The sequence below is a fragment of the Cololabis saira genome, chromosome 7, assembly GCF_033807715.1.
Source record: "Cololabis saira isolate AMF1-May2022 chromosome 7, fColSai1.1, whole genome shotgun sequence".
In the NCBI taxonomy this organism is placed as follows: domain Eukaryota; kingdom Metazoa; phylum Chordata; class Actinopteri; order Beloniformes; family Belonidae; genus Cololabis; species Cololabis saira.
Window position 1 is genome coordinate 42,081,054 of NC_084593.1, and position 14,083 is coordinate 42,095,136.

At 53.7% G+C, this 14,083-nt stretch overlaps 9 non-coding genes across 9 annotated transcripts; all 9 read left to right on the forward strand.

Moving 5' to 3' along the window:
* The first annotated feature begins 3,669 nt into the window (after positions 1 to 3,669).
* trnad-guc (transfer RNA aspartic acid (anticodon GUC)) lies at positions 3,670 to 3,741 on the forward strand. The gene has a single exon. It is a non-coding gene; the product is annotated as a tRNA-Asp (tRNA).
* A 1,897-nt stretch (positions 3,742 to 5,638) lies between these two features.
* On the forward strand, positions 5,639 to 5,711 carry trnav-cac (transfer RNA valine (anticodon CAC)). Its single transcript has one exon. It is a non-coding gene; the product is annotated as a tRNA-Val (tRNA).
* A 443-nt stretch (positions 5,712 to 6,154) lies between these two features.
* trnad-guc (transfer RNA aspartic acid (anticodon GUC)) lies at positions 6,155 to 6,226 on the forward strand. The gene has a single exon. It is a non-coding gene; the product is annotated as a tRNA-Asp (tRNA).
* A 720-nt stretch (positions 6,227 to 6,946) lies between these two features.
* trnav-cac (transfer RNA valine (anticodon CAC)) lies at positions 6,947 to 7,019 on the forward strand. Its single transcript has one exon. It is a non-coding gene; the product is annotated as a tRNA-Val (tRNA).
* A 2,570-nt stretch (positions 7,020 to 9,589) lies between these two features.
* Positions 9,590 to 9,661, forward strand: trnad-guc (transfer RNA aspartic acid (anticodon GUC)). Its single transcript has one exon. It is a non-coding gene; the product is annotated as a tRNA-Asp (tRNA).
* A 1,568-nt stretch (positions 9,662 to 11,229) lies between these two features.
* Positions 11,230 to 11,301, forward strand: trnad-guc (transfer RNA aspartic acid (anticodon GUC)). The gene has a single exon. It is a non-coding gene; the product is annotated as a tRNA-Asp (tRNA).
* Positions 11,302 to 12,186: 885 nt separating this feature from the next.
* Positions 12,187 to 12,259, forward strand: trnav-cac (transfer RNA valine (anticodon CAC)). The gene has a single exon. It is a non-coding gene; the product is annotated as a tRNA-Val (tRNA).
* Positions 12,260 to 12,703: 444 nt separating this feature from the next.
* On the forward strand, positions 12,704 to 12,775 carry trnad-guc (transfer RNA aspartic acid (anticodon GUC)). The gene has a single exon. It is a non-coding gene; the product is annotated as a tRNA-Asp (tRNA).
* A 1,219-nt stretch (positions 12,776 to 13,994) lies between these two features.
* Positions 13,995 to 14,067, forward strand: trnav-cac (transfer RNA valine (anticodon CAC)). The gene has a single exon. It is a non-coding gene; the product is annotated as a tRNA-Val (tRNA).
* Positions 14,068 to 14,083: the final 16 nt, after the last annotated feature.

The window sequence follows — 14,083 nt, forward strand, 5'->3', positions numbered from 1 at the left end:
AGACTGAGCCCCGACACGAGCACCAAGACCCAGTCCCCACCAACCCACACAGAACAGAGCCACAAGCAGAGACCAGGAAGCCAGCTAGAAGGAACAAGATCAAATGGCCAAAATCAAATGAAGCAGAGGCATGGCACACACTGGACACAGACCTGATCAAGACACTGGAGGGATCGTTGCACGGAGGTGCTGAAGCCAAGCTTAACCTATTTGGGGACATCATATACCGGACCTGCAAGGACAGGTTTGGTGAAGTTATCCCCAAACAAAGGACCGGCCCAAGAGAGAAGGGACGGAGGGAAAAGGAGATCACCAAGCTTGTGCAAAGGCGCCGACAGCTCCACAAGAACTGGAGGAAGGCAACGCAACCAGAGAGAGAAGTTCTTAAAGTCCTCTGGGAGGAAGTCAGGCAAAGACTAACCAGGCTTCAGAGAGCTGAACGCATCCGTAAGCGCAGCAACCGGAAGCAAAAAGAGCGAGCCAGCTTCTTTAAGGATCCCTTCAAGCACGCCAGACAACTGCTGGAGGAGAAGAAGAGTGGGAAGCTCGAAACCACCAGGGAGCAAATGGAACAGCATGTCAAAAGACAGTACAGTGACCCACTAAGGAACATCCCCTTAGGCACACCAGGACACGTGCCTCGGCCTGTACCGCCGACAGCTGAGTTCAACATCATGCCCCCCAAGCTCAGCGAAGTCAGGCAAGTTGTGAAGAAGGCAAGGTCCTCATCAGCGCCAGGCCCCAACGGAGTCCCCTACAAGCTCTATAAGAACTGCCCCAAGGTACTAGAGTTGCTCTGGTACCTTATGAGAACTGTCTAGAAGAAACAACTCATTCCATCAGAGTGGCAAAGAGCTGTAGTGGTCTTCATCCCCAAGGAAGCGAACTCCAAAGAAATCAGCCAATTCAGAAACATCGCCCTGCTGAACGTAGAAGGAAAGATCTTCTTCTCAGTAATGGCCAGAAGGATGACCACCTACCTGCTAGAGAATGGCTACATTGATACCAACTGCCAGAAAGCAGGAGTCCCAGGTTTCCCAGGGTGTGTAGAGCACTCTACAATGATCTGGGACCAAATTCAGAGAGCCAAGCGGGAGAAGTCAGACCTGCACGTCATCTGGCTTGACCTCGCCAATGCGTATGGATCAGTCCCACACCAGCTGATCAACTATGCCATGGAGTTCTTCCACATGCCCCCCTGCATCAAGAACTTGGTCACATCCTATTTCAATGACCTACAGATGTGCTTTGCCCTCCAAGATTTCATCACTGGGTGGCAGCAGCTAGAAGTTGGCATTGCCATGGGGTGTGCCATTTCCACAATCCTGTTCATAGCAGCCTTCGAGATAATCCTCATCGGAGCAAGACAGACAGTTGGAGGAATCAAGCTACCATCTGGTCAGAGGCTACCACCACTGAGGAGCTACATGGACGATATCACCAGCCTCCTCCAAACAGCACCATGTACATCCAGATTGCTGAAAAGGATGGATGAGTTGATGTCTTGGGCCAGAATGAAGATCAAGCCCTCCAAATCACGTAGCCTGTCACTCAGAAGGGGAGTCAGGAACGACACCACCATCTTTGTCGTTGGGGGAGAGAAGATCCCTCTCCTGTCCGAACAACCCATCAAAAGTCTGGGGAGGCAGTATACTGCAGAACTGTCTGACAAACAGATGGGGAGAACCGTCATGAAACAGCTCACAGACGGCCTGGCAAGGATCGACCAAAGCCAACTCCCAGGGAAGTATAAGATCTGGTGCTACCAATTCATGCTCTACAAAAGGGTGATGTGGCCGCTGAAAATGAGTGAGATCCCCTCATCCACCGCAAGCAAGATGGATGGAAAAGCCAACTCATTCATCCGGAAGTGGTTGGGGCTGCCACGGTGCCTCTCCGAAACGGGTCTCTTTGGGAAGAACACCCTGCAGCTGCCACTGCAGTCCATCAGACTGGGCTACATGCAAGAAAAGACCAGGTTGGTTCTCGAGCTAAGAGAGTCCACTGACCAGCTGGTGAGGAACGCAAACGCCAAGGTTCCTACTGGCCGAAAGTGGAATGCCCAGGCTGAGGTCGACCAAGCGGTTGGTAGGCTGCAACACCAAGAGATCGTGGGCAGAGTTCAGGCAGGAAGAGCAGGGCTAGGATGGGGAGAGGTGCCATGCTTCTGGTCCAAGGCCAACCGCAAGGAGAGGAAGGAGATGGTGGTGGCAGAGGTGACGAGGATGGAGGAAGAGCGCTACAAGATCAAGGCCGTGTCGCAAGGCCGACAAGGAAGCTGGACAACCTGGGAGGGAATCACCAACCGGAACATCAGTTGGTCAGATTTCTGGAAGATTCCACAGGCAAGGCTCAGCTTCCTGATTCGCTCAACCTACGACACGCTTCCCTGTCCCCGTAACCTTCACCAGTGGTTCGGGAATGAAGAATGCTGCTCACTCTGTAATGCTCCCAACGCAAGCCTCCAGCACATACTCTCAGGCTGTAAGATCGCGCTCTCTCAGGGGCGCTACAGATGGCGCCACGACCAGGTCCTGAGAAAGCTAGCTGAGGTGCTGGAGGGGCGCCGACAGGGCAACAAAGAGGCACCACCAGCAGAGAACCACATAAACTTTGTCACGGAAGGTGGGGGACGAAGATACGCCATGCCAAGGAAAACAACAAGACCCTTTTCCCCCGACCAAGATTGGGACATGAAGGTCGATCTTGACAGGCAGCTTTGGTTCCCCACTGAGATAACCACCACATTTCTCCGTCCTGACATTGTTGTGTGGTCCACCAAGGCAAGATCGGTGCACCTCATCGAGCTGACGGTACCACTGGAGGAGGGCATTGAGGCTGCATTCGAACGCAAGAAGGCCAAGTACTCAGAGCTAGCTGCTGAGTGCCGGGAGGCAGGCTGGAAGACCACCATCTACCCAGTGGAGATCGGATGCCGAGGCTTTGTGGGGCTGTCAACCACACGCCTCTTGAGGCATGCAGGAGTGACCGGGGGGACACTAAAGAAGGCGATGAAAGAGCTGGCGGAGGAGGCTGAAAAAGGAAGCTTTTGGCTCTGGCTGAGGAGGAAGGACAAGAGCTGGGGAAAGGTCCACTAACACCAACAACAGCCGCAGGGGGGAACACCTATCAGCTGCAGGGGGTGGCAGGGAGACGTCCCTGTCACTGCCCCGCCGCCAGGAGACGTTCCAGGATTAAAGGGGCGAAACGTTGATGAAAGGTGGTTCCTGGCTGATGACCCTGCAGCTGACCCATGGGCACCGGACGAGGTGCGACAGGCAGCAATGCCTAGCAGGAAATTCCATCTACCTGTACAGTTAACTGAATCACGCATTGGGTCTCATGCAGAAATTAATTTTGTTGCAGTTCCACAACTGACCAAAAGCCAGTCATTCTCCATTAACATACACTAGCTCCACCACCAGACCCCAGCAGCAGAGGTTCCGAGAGGGGGTCCCCGGAGGTAGACCAGCTGGACCAGAGCCTCGCGGCAAACCGAGCCGAGACTCGCGGGGCTTCACCTGCATTCCCGTCGCGCTGAGACCGCGGAGAGCCGAGAATCGCGGACCGATATAAAAGATTAAAAAGAGATGGACACTGACTTTCCAATGACATTGGTACACAGTTATTAAGTTCCTGCAATCAGGAAGTTCTTTTGGCACAAAGCTGTCCTCGTTAGTATAGTGGACAGTATTTTTGCCTGTCACGCAGAAGACCGGGGTTCGATTCCCCGACGGGGAGACTTCTTGTTTCGTACGATGATACCTACATGATTGAGTCAAGTAAACAATGGTCATTAAGAAAATAGACTAGCAGTTGCTGTCTGCCTGCCAAAGAAGCTTCTAAATGATGCAGCTTGATCAGAGGAAACTCTGATTGAGGGTGGATTTTATACACACAGAAAATGTCATTGAAGAAGACTCTCTGGGAGAATCGCTTTTTATGCCCGCCGTCGCCTCGTCCCAGACACAGACTGACAGCACGGCCCTGAAAGCCACTCACCAACCCGTCTCACCGCCCCGCTGCTCAGAAACTCACCTTTGACTCACCGTCCAGACCCGGAGCCATCCGTATTGTTTGGTCTGGACTTTGCAATAACATTATTTGGACTTGGAAAACCACTCCAGTCCTCTTCTTGGTGCACTGGACAGGAAGGCCGACCATCTCTTTCTCGCATTGGGTCTCATGCAGAAATTAATTTTGTTGCAGTTCCACAACTGACCAAAAGCCAGTCATTCTCCATCAACGTACACTAGCTCCACCACCAGACCCCAGCAGCAGAGGTTCCGAGAGGGGGTCCCCGGAGGTGCGGGGAACCCCGGACCAGCTGGACCAGAGCCTCGCGGCAAACCGAGCCGAGACTCGCGGGGCTTCACCTGCATTCCCGTCGCGCTGAGACCGCGGAGAGCCGAGAATCGAGGACAGATATAAAAGATTAAAAAGAGATGGACACTGACTTTCCAATGACATTGGTACACAGTTATTAAGTTCCTGCAATCAGGAAGTTCTTTTGGCACAAAGCTGTCCTCGTTAGTATAGTGGACAGTATCTCTGCCTGTCACGCAGAAGACTGCGGTTCGATTCCCCGACGGGGAGACTTCTTGTTTCGTACGATGATACCTACATGATTGAGTCAAGTAAACAATGGTCATTAAGAAAATAGACTAGCAGTTGCTGTCTGCCTGCCAAAGAAGCTTCTAAATGCTGCAGCTTGATCAGAGGAAACTCTGATTGAGGGTGGATTTTATACACACAGAAAATGTCATTGAAGAAGTAAAAAGAGCAGTTATTTAGGAATGCATCTAGAGCATCTCTGGGAGAATCGCTTTTTATGCCCGCCGTCGCCTCGTCCCAGACACAGACTGACAGCACGGCCCTGAAAGCCACTCACCAACCCGTCTCACCGCCCCGCTGCTCAGAAACTCACCTTTGACTCACCGTCCAGACCCGGAGCCATCCAAAGACCCGGCTCACCGTGCGAACCCGGGGACCCGCTGTTAAGCTCCCCCCGACCAGCCACCGGAGTGAAAGAGCCAGCCCGCAAAAAGCCACTCACCAACCCGTCTCACCGCCCCGCTGCTCAGCAACTCACCTTTGACTCACCGTCCAGACCCGGAGCCATCCAAAGACCCGGCTCACCGTGCGAACCCGGGGACCCGCTGTTAAGCTCCCCCCGACCGGCCACCGGAGTGAAAGAGCCAGCCCGCAGAAAGCCACTCACCAACCCGTCTCACCGCCCCGCTGCTCAGCAACTCACCTTTGACTCACCATCCAGACCCGGAGCCACCCAAAGACCCGGCTCACCGTGCGAACCCGGGGACCCGCTGTTAAGCCCCCCCCCCACCAGCCACCGGAGTGAAAGAGCCAGCCCGCGGAGCTGGAGGACCGGGGCCCTGGTACCCTAAACACCCAGACGCTCTCGGTACCATGGACAGCACTCATGGACAGCACTCTGTCTGGTGCCACCACCACAATGTCAGACCACAATAACAGCAGAAGTGGGTTCCATGGTGTAATGGTTAACATCAGCATGAGTCTTTGAGAGCAGCCAGGAGAAAACCTGCAGTATCCATCTTACTGTCAAGAATTGTAGCAGAGTGCATTTTATTTTTATGCCCGCCATTTTCAAAGCATGTCTGTTTCCGTAGTGTAGTGGTTATCACGTTCGCCTCACACGCGAAAGGTCCCCTGTTCGAAACTGGGCGGAAACATGTATGACTTTGCAATAACATTATTTGGACTTGGAAAACCACTCCAGTCCTCTTCTTGGTGCACAGGACAGGAAGGCCGACCATCTCTTTCTCGCATTGGGTCTCATGCAGAAATTAATTTTGTTGCAGTTCCACAACTGACCAAAAGCCAGTCATTCTCCATTAACGTACACTAGCTCCACCACCAGACCCAGCAGCAGAGGTTCCGAGAGGGGGTCCCCGGAGGTGCGGGGAACCCCGGACCAGCTGGACCAGAGCCTCGCGGCAAACCGAGCCGAGACTCGCGGGGCTTCACCTGCATTCCCGTCGCGCTGAGACGGCGGAGAGCCGAGAATCGAGGACCGATATAAAAGATTAAAAAGAGATGGACACTGACTTTCCAATGACATTGGTACACAGTTATTAAGTTCCTGCAAGCAGGAAGTTCTTTTGGCACAAAGCTGTCCTCGTTAGTATAGTGGACAGTATCTCTGCCTGTCACGCAGAAGACCGGGGTTCGATTCCCCGACGGGGAGACTTCTTGTTTCGTACGATGATACCTACATGATTGAGTCAAGTAAACAATGGTCATTAAGAAAATAGACTAGCAGTTGCTGTCTGCCTGCCAAAGAAGCTTCTAATTGCTGCAGCTTGATCAGAGGAAACTTTGATTGAGGGTGGATTTTATACACACAGAAAATGTCATTGAAGAAGTAAAAAGAGCAGTTATTTAGGACAGCATCTAGAGCATCTCTGGGAGAATCGCTTTTTATGTCCGCCGTCGCCTCGTCCCAGACACAGACTGACAGCACGGCCCTGAAAGCCACTCACCAACCCGTCTCACCGCCCCGCTGCTCAGCAACTCACCTTTGACTCACCCTCCAGACCCGGAGCCACCCAGAGACCCGGCTCACCGTGCGAACCCGGGGACCCGCTGTTAAGCCCCCCCCCCACCAGCCACCGGAGTGAAAGAGCCAGCCCGCGGAGCTGGAGGACCGGGGCCCTGGTACCCTAAACACCCAGACGCTCTCGGTACCATGGACAGCACTCATGGACAGCACTCTGTCTGGTGCCACCACCACAATGTCAGACCACAATAACAGCAGAAGTGGGTTCCATGGTGTAATGGTTAACATCAGCATGAGTCTTTGAGAGCAGCCAGGAGAAAACCTGCAGTATCCATCTTACTGTCAAGAATTGTAGCAGAGTTTTTTACAGGATTTTATTTTTATGCCCGCCATTTTCAAAGCATGTCTGTTTCCGTAGTGTAGTGGTTATCACGTTCGCCTCACACGCGAACGGTCCCCTGTTCGAAACTGGGCGGAAACATGTATGACTTTGCAATAACATTATTTGGACTTGGAAAACCACTCCAGTCCTCTTCTTGGTGCACAGGACAGGAAGGCCGACCATCTCTTTCTCGCATTGGGTCTCATGCAGAAATTAATTTTGTTGCAGTTCCACAACTGACCAAAAGCCAGTCATTCTCCATTAACGTACACTAGCTCCACCACCAGACCCAGCAGCAGAGGTTCCGAGAGGGGGTCCCCGGAGGTGCGGGGAACCCCGGACCAGCTGGACCAGAGCCTCGCGGCAAACCGAGCCGAGACTCGCGGGGCTTCACCTGCATTCCCGTCGCGCTGAGACTGCGGAGAGCCGAGAATCGAGGACCGATATAAAAGATTAAAAAGGATGGACATTGACTTTCCGGTGACATTGGTACACAGTTATTAAGTTCCTGCAACCAGGAAGTTCTTTTGGCACAAAGCTGTCCTCGTTAGTATAGTGGACAGTATCTCTGCCTGTCACGCAGAAGACTGGGGTTCGATTCCCCGACGGGGAGACTTCTTGTTTCGTACGATGATACCTACATGATTGAGTCAAGTAAACAATGGTCATTAAGAAAATAGACTAGCAGTTGCTGTCTGCCTGCCAAAGAAGCTTCTAATTGCTGCAGCTTGATCAGAGGAAACTTTGATTGAGGGTGGATTTCATACACACAGAAAATGTCATTGAAGAAGTAAAAAGAGCAGTTATTTAGGACAGCATCTAGAGCATCTCTTGGAGAATCGCTTTTTATGCCTGCCGTCGCCTCGTCCCAGACAGAGACTGACAGCACGGCCCTGAAAGCCACTCACCAACCCGTCTCACCGCCCCGCTGCTCAGAAACTCACCTTTGACTCACCGTCCAGACCCGGAGCCACCCAAAGACCCGGCTCACCGTGCGAACCCGGGGACCCGCTGTTAAGCTCCCCCCGACCGGCCACGCGAGCCAGCCCGCGGAGCTGGAGGACCGGGGCCCTGGTACCCTAGACACACAGACGCTCTCGGTACCATGGACAGCACTCATGGACAGCACTCTGTCTGGTGCCACCACCACAATGTCAGACCACAATAACAGCAGAAGTGGGTTCCATGGTGTAATGGTTAACATCAGCATGATGCAGCTTGATCAGAGGAAACTCTGATTGAGGGTGGATTTTATACACACAGAAAATGTCATTGAAGAAGTAAAAAGAGCAGTTATTTAGGACAGCATCTAGAGCATCTCTGGGTGAATCGCTTTTTATGCCCGCCGTCGCCTCGTCCCAGACACAGACTGACAGCACGGCCCTGAAAGCCACTCACCAACCCGTCTCACCGCCCCGCTGCTCAGAAACTCACCTTTGACTCACCGTCCAGACCCGGAGCCATCCAAAGACCCGGCTCACCGTGCGAACCCGGGGACCCGCTGTTAAGCTCCCCCCGACCAGCCATCGGAGTGAAAGAGCCAGCCCGCAAAAAGCCACTCACCAACCCGTCTCACCGCCCCGCTGCTCAGAAACTCACCTTTGACTCACCCTCCAGACCCGGAGCCACCCAGAGACCCGGCTCACCGTGCGAACCCGGGGTCCCGCTGTTAAGCTCCCCCCGACCGGCCACCGGAGTGAAAGAGCCAGGCCGCAGAAAGCCACTCACCAACCCGTCTCACCGCCCCGCTGCTCAGCAACTCACCTTTGACTCACCATCCAGACCCGGAGCCACCCAAAGACCCGGCTCACCGTGCGAACCCGGGGACCCGCTGTTAAGCCCCCCCCCACCAGCCACCGAAGTGAAAGAGCCAGCCCGCGGAGCTGGAGGACCGGGGCCCTGGTACCCTAAACACCCAGACGCTCTCGGTACCATGGACAGCACTCATGGACAGCACTCTGTCTGGTGCCACCACCACAATGTCAGACCACAATAACAGCAGAAGTGGGTTCCATGGTGTAATGGTTAACATCAGCATGAGTCTTTGACAGCAGCCAGGAGAAAACCTGCAGTATCCATCTTACTGTCAAGAATTGTAGCAGAGTTTTTTACAGGATTTTATTTTTATGCCCGCCATTTTCAAAGCATGTCTGTTTCCGTAGTGTAGTGGTTATCACGTTCGCCTCACACGCGAAAGGTCCCCTGTTTGAAACTGGGCAGAAACATGTATGACTTTGCAATAACATTATTTGGACTTGGAAAACCACTCCAGTCCTCTTCTTGGTGCACAGGACAGGAAGGCCGACCATCTCTTTCTCGCATTGGGTCTCATGCAGAAATTAATTTTGTTGCAGTTCCACAACTGACCAAAAGCCAGTCATTCTCCATTAACGTACACTAGCTCCACCACCAGACCCCAGCAGCAGAGGTTCCGAGAGGGGGTCCCCGGAGGTGCGGGGAACCCCGGACCAGCTGGACCAGAGCCTCGCGGCAAACCGAGCCGAGACTCGCGGGGCTTCACCTGCATTCCCGTCGCGCTGAGACCGCGGAGAGCCGAGAATCGAGGACAGATATAAAAGATTAAAAAGAGATATACACTGACTTTCCAATGACATTGGTACACAGTTATTAAGTTCCTGCAATAAGGAAGTTCTTTTGGCACAAAGCTGTCCTCGTTAGTATAGTGGACAGTATCTCTGCCTGTCACGCAGAAGACCGGGGTTCGATTCCCCGACGGGGAGACTTCTTGTTTCGTACGATGATACCTACATGATTGAGTCAAGTAAACAATGGTCATTAAGAAAATAGACTAGCAGTTGCTGTCTGCCTGCCAAAGAAGCTTCTAAATGCTGCAGCTTGATCAGAGGAAACTCTGATTGAGGGTGGATTTTATACACACAGAAAATGTCATTGAAGAAGTAAAAAGAGCAGTTATTTAGGACAGCATCTAGAGCATCTCTGGGAGAATCGCTTTTTATGCCCGCCGTCGCCTCGTCCCAGACACAGACTGACAGCACGGCCCTGAAAGCCACTCACCAAACCGGCTCACCGCCCCGCTGCTCAGCAACTCACCTTTGACTCACCCTCCAGACCCGGAGCCACCCAGAGACCCGGCTCACCGTGCGAACCCGGGGTCCCGCTGTTAAGCTCCCCCCGACCGGCCACCGGAGTGAAAGAGCCAGCCCGCAGAAAGCCACTCACCATCCCGTCTCACCGCCCCGCTGCTCAGCAACTCACCTTTGACTCACCATCCAGACCCGGAGCCACCCAAAGACCCGGCTCACCGTGCAAACCCGGGGTCCCGCTGTTAAGCTCCCCCCGACCGGCCACCGGAGTGAAAGAGCCAGCCCGCAGAAAGCCACTCACCAACCCGTCTCACCGCCCCGCTGCTAAGGAACTCACCTTTGACTCATCATCCAGACCCGGAGCCACCCAAAGACCCGGCTCACCGTGCGAACCCGGGGACCCGCTGTTAAGCCCCCCCCCCCACCAGCCACCGGAGTGAAAGAGCCAGCCCGCGGAGCTGGAGGACCGGGGCCCTGGTACCCTAAACACCCAGACGCTCTCGGTACCATGGACAGCACTCATGGACAGCACTCTGTCTGGTGCCACCACCACAATGTCAGACCACAATAACAGCAGAAGTGGGTTCCATGGTGTAATGGTTAACATCAGCATGAGTCTTTGAGAGCAGCCAGGAGAAAACCTGCAGTATCCATCTTACTGTCAAGAATTGTAGCAGAGTTTTTTACAGGATTTTATTTTTATGCCCGCCATTTTCAAAGCATGTCTGTTTCCGTAGTGTATTGGTTATCACGTTCGCCTCACACGCGAAAGGTCCCCTGTTCGAAACTGGGCGGAAACATGTATGACTTTGCAATAACATTATTTGGACTTGGAAAACCACTCCAGTCCTCTTCTTGGTGCACAGGACAGGAAGGCCGACCATCTCTTTCTCGCATTGGGTCTCATGCAGAAATTAATTTTGTTGCAGTTCCACAACTGACCAAAAGCCAGTCATTCTCCATTAACGTACACTAGCTCCACCACCAGACCCCAGCAGCAGAGGTTCCGAGAGGGGGTCCCCGGAGGTGCGGGGAACCCCGGACCAGCTGGACCAGAGCCTCGCGGCAAACCAAGCCGAGACTCGCGGGGCTTCACCTGCATTCCCGTCGCGCTGAGACCGCGGAGAGCCGAGAATCGAGGACCGATGTAAAAGATTAAAAAGAGATGGACACTGACTTTCCAATGACATTGGTACACAGTTATTAAGTTCCTGCAATCAGGAAGTTCTTTTGGCACAAAGCTGTCCTCGTTAGTATAGTGGACAGTATCTCTGCCTGTCACGCAGAAGACCGGGGTTCGATTCCCCGACGGGGAGAATTCTTGTTTCGTACGATGATACCTACATGATTGAGTCAAGTAAACAATGGTCATTAAGAAAATAGACTAGCAGTTGCTGTCTGCCTGCCAAAGAAGCTTCTAAATGCTGCAGCTTGATCAGAGGAAACTCTGATTGAGGGTGGATTTTATACACACAGAAAATGTCATTGAAGAAGTAAAAAGAGCAGTTATTTAGGACAGCATCGAGAGCATCTCTGGGAGAATCGCTTTTTATGCCCGCCGTCGCCTCGTCCCAGACACAGACTGACAGCACGGCCCTGAAAGCCACTCACCAACCCGTCTCACCGCCCCGCTGCTCAGAAACTCACCTTTGACTCACCGTCCAGACCCGGAGCCACCCAAAGACCCGGCTCACCGTGTAAACCCGGGGTCCCGCTGTTAAGCTCCCCCCGACCGGCCACCGGAGTGAAAGAGCCAGCCCGCAGAAAGCCACTCACCAACCCGTCTCACCGCCCCGCTGCTAAGGAACTCACCTTTGACTCACCATCCAGACCCGGAGCCACCCAAAGACCCGGCTCACCGTGCGAACCCGGGGACCCGCTGTTAAGCCCCCCCCCCACCAGCCACCGGAGTGAAAGAGCCAGCCCGCGGAGCTGGAGGACCGGGGCCCTGGTACCCTAAACACCCAGACGCTCTCGGTACCATGGACAGCACTCATGGACAGCACTCTGTCTGGTGCCACCACCACAATGTCAGACCACAATAACAGCAGAAGTGGGTTCCATGGTGTAATGGTTAACATCAGCATGAGTCTTTGAGAGCAGCCAGGAGAAAACCTGCAGTATCCATCTTACTGTCAAGAATTGTAGCAGAGTATTTTACAGGATTTTATTTTTATGCCCGCCATTTTCAAAGCATGTCTGTTTCCGTAGTGTAGTGGTTATCACGTTCGCCTCACACGCGAAAGGTCCCCTGTTCGAAACTGGGCGGAAACATGTATGACTTTGCAATAACATTATTTGGACTTGGAAAACCACTCCAGACCTCTTCTTGGTGCACAGGACAGGAAGGCCGACCATCTCTTTCTCGCATTGGGTCTCATGCAGAAATTAATTTTGTTGCAGTTCCACAACTGACCAAAAGCCAGTCATTCTCCATTAACGTACACTAGCTCCACCACCAGACCCCAGCAGCAGAGGTTCCGAGAGGGGGTCCCCGGAGGTGCGGGGAACCCCGGACCAGCTGGACCAGAGCCTCGCGGCAAACCGAGCCGAGACTCGCGGGGCTTCACCTGCATTCCCGTCGCGCTGAGACGGCGGAGAGCCGAGAATCGAGGACCGATGTAAAAGATTAAAAAAAGATGGACACTGACTTTCCAATGACATTGGTACACAGTTATTAAGTTCCTGCAATCAGGAAGTTCTTTTGGCACAAAGCTGTCCTCGTTAGTATAGTGGACAGTATCTCTGCCTGTCACGCAGAAGACCGGGGTTCGATTCCCCGACGGGGAGACTTCTTGTTTCGTACGATGATACCTACATGATTGAGTCAAGTAAACAATGGTCATTAAGAAAATAGACTAGCAGTTGCTGTCTGCCTGCCAAAGAAGCTTCTAAATGCTGCAGCTTGATCAGAGGAAACTCTGATTGAGGGTGGATTTTATAAACACAGAAAATGTCATTGAAGAAGTAAAAAGAGCAGTTATTTAGGACAGCATCTAGAGCATCTCTGGGAGAACCGCTTTTTATGCCCGCCTTCGCCTCGTCCCAGACACAGACTGACAGCACGGCCCTGAAAGCCACTCACCAAACCGGCTCACCGCCCCGCTGCTCAGCAACTCACCTTTTACTCACCCTCCACACCCGGAGCCACCCAGAGACCCGGCTCACCGTGCAAACCCGGGGTCCCGCTGTTAAGCTCCCCCCTGACCAGCCACCGGAGTGAAAGAGCCAGCCCGCAGAAAGCCACTCACCAACCCGTCTCACCGCCCCGCTGCTCAGCAACTCACCTTTGACTCACCATCCAGACCCGGAGCCACCCAAAGACCCGGCTCACCGTGTGAACCCGGGGACCCGCTGTTAAGCTCCCCCCGACCGGCCACCGGAGTGAAAGAGCCAGCCCGCAGAAAGCCACTCACCAACCCGTCTCACCGCCCCGCTGCTCAGCAACTCACCTTTGACTCACCATCCAGACCCGGAGCCACCCAAAGACCCGGCTCACCGTGCAAACCCGGGGTCCCGCTGTTAAGCTCCCCCCGACCGGCCACCGGAGTGAAAGAGCCAGCCCGCAGAAAGCCACTCACCAACCCGTCTCACCGCCCCGCTGCTAAGGAACTCACCTTTGACTCACCATCCAGACCCGGAGCCACCCAAAGACCCGGCTCACCGTGCGAACCCGGGGACCCGCTGTTAAGACCCCCCCCCCCCACCAGCCACCGGAGTGAAAGAGCCAGCCCGCGGAGCTGGAGGACCGGGGCCCTGGTACCCTAAACACCCAGACGCTCTCGGTACCATGGACAGCACTCATGGACAGCACTCTGTCTGGTGCCACCACCACAATGTCAGACCACAATAACAGCAGAAGTGGGTTCCATGGTGTAATGGTTAACATCAGCATGAGTCTTTGAGAGCAGCCAGGAGAAAACCTGCAGTATCCATCTAACTGTCAAGAATTGTAGCAGAGTTTTTTACAGGATTTTATTTTTATGCCCGCCATTTTCAAAGCATGTCTGTTTCCGTAGTGTAGTGGTTATCACGTTCGCCTCACACGCGAAAGGTCCCCTGTTCGAAACTGGGCGGAAACATGTATGACTTTGCAAT